Source organism: Octopus bimaculoides, chromosome 12 (genome assembly GCF_001194135.2).
Source record: "Octopus bimaculoides isolate UCB-OBI-ISO-001 chromosome 12, ASM119413v2, whole genome shotgun sequence".
Taxonomy (NCBI): domain Eukaryota; kingdom Metazoa; phylum Mollusca; class Cephalopoda; order Octopoda; family Octopodidae; genus Octopus; species Octopus bimaculoides.
Window position 1 is genome coordinate 4,341,730 of NC_068992.1, and position 2,281 is coordinate 4,344,010.

A 2,281-nucleotide genomic window follows, 5' to 3' on the forward strand; every position below is an offset into this window, starting at 1 on the left:
TGTGTGTGTGTGTGTGTGTGTGTGTGTGTGTGTGTGTGTGTGTGTGTGTCTCATTGTGTATGTGTTTGTCTTCCCATCACCGCTTGACAACCGGTGCCAGTGTGTTTACGTCCCCTATCTACATACGTCGAGATAAGAACTTTGGCACAAATTGGTCAACAGTTGGAATTCAACTTCGGACGGCAACTATAGAAAGATTGCATTACAGAATGAATACTCATCCATCCTCAACCTCTGATCAAACACCACCGGGACATATAGTCATTATAGATGTATTATAGTTATGCTACTTACCTCTCTTTGATTCTGGGCCGCATGCCCAATTAGCCCCCCGCAGTAGCTAGCATAAAATCCGCACAGAGTGCGGCTTTTCAGCTAGTAATGCATGAAACAATAATCTTTCGGACTTCCGGTTACTTCATTTAATGGCTGAATTATCAGGGGGTGCTTTTACATCGCTAAATCTTTTGTCTATCAATCAATCTATCTATCTATCTATCTATCTATCTATCTATCTATCTATCTATCTATCCGAGACACACCGAACTAACTTGCCCCAGATGCGGTCAGAGCGACGAAACCATTCTGCACGCACTCGTGCAGTGTCCAACCATTTCGGACCTGTGGGCTTATGCCGAGCGGCTGCTGCCACGGGTGGGATGAGTCCGCTTGTCGGCCGAGCCTACCCTGAAAATTGCTCCGCCACTTTCCTTCAACCGGGAAAGCAAGGCATTCTTCCTCGTACTGGTGGCCATGGTGAAAGAATGTGTGTGGTGGACTCGAGCGAAAGGATTAGAGACAAACGCTTACCACTCTGGCCAATCGCTCATCAACTTTTTCAAGTACCGCTTGAAAAAGAAGGTGAGAATGGAGAGGCAGGTTTTATCGATCGAGACTGACTTTGCCTTTCATCCTTTCGGGGTCGATAAAATAAGTAACAGACGATTGGTGCGGTCGATATAATCAACTTACTCCCTCTCCCGAAATTACTGGCCCTGTGCCAAAATCTGAAAGCAATATTTTTTAATAAGCCATTTCACTAACTTGGCTCTAAGTCTTGAGTTCCTTCCCCAATTTGTCCCTAATTTTCTCCACAATCCTTAAGGGCTAGCCTTGCTTACAAAAAGTAAAGGGAACACAGAGCATATCTTATCATTTCACAAATACACAGAAGTTATTCAACTGACTATATTATTTTAAAGTTTTAAAAGAGCTTTTTGTACTTAAAGTATGTTACTATACAGTTGAGTTTAGATGCTGCTAAGATCCGATCTAACTGATTTGATCATTCTCCTGTCCCTCGCTTACATTTTTACAGCAATGTCAATTAAATGGCTTCATTTGTTTTTGTTTTTTTCTTTACTGAGAAGTAAAACATCTTTTGAGAAGTGAAAAATGTCGACAGGTAGGATATAAAGTGAAATAAAGCTTAGAAACCACATATTTGATAAAAAAAAGAGAAATAAGGTAAAATGAAAACGTGAGATGTAGAGATATAGAAGGTGAGAAAGATTAGAAAGAAATTCAATTAAAAATAAGTAGACAGTAAAATGATAACGGAACTGTTAATGGAGAAATTTTATGATGGCGTTCCCTGTGCCTGGCTAGAAAATAGAATTTGCTTTGAAATATATCAACACGAAAAGGAAAACAAAAAGAAAATGCTACTATTAATGCAATCTTAAATATGAATCCATAAACACACAAGGGATAATTTTCAGGTAATCAACTCCGACATTTAAAACTCGAGTGGAAAGATAATGTAGGTGAAACCATATGCTGCAAATAATGTAAGAATTAATTTAGTACCCGACAAACAGATATAATAACAGCTTGCTCGGTGACAGTTTTGAAGTATAGTAATCTTTGAGTGCAATAAACTATGGTATCGTTATGTTGTCAATAAACACAAGGAAAGAAAACTTTTATAAAAGGCTGACGAAAAGAAAAAAAAAACCCCACAGAAAGAAATGAAAGGCAAAAAGGAAAAATATCTTACACTGCAAACGTTAAAGGAAGACATTTCGTTTTTTTTTTCTTTCCCTCAGAAAACTAAAATTTCTACAGAGATGTGACAGCGAATATTTATATTTCGAAAAATAAAGTTTTATTAAAGAGTCCTTCATTAATCCCTGTTTCAGTATTTTAAAAGGAAAGAGTTTAGATGCTGACAGATCCGATGGAGGAGATGCCTGGAGACTCTAACTCCTCATCCCTTACAGAAAGAATAAGTCACAAAATGAACGGATTGAAGGGGCATTAATACAACGCATTCTATAAG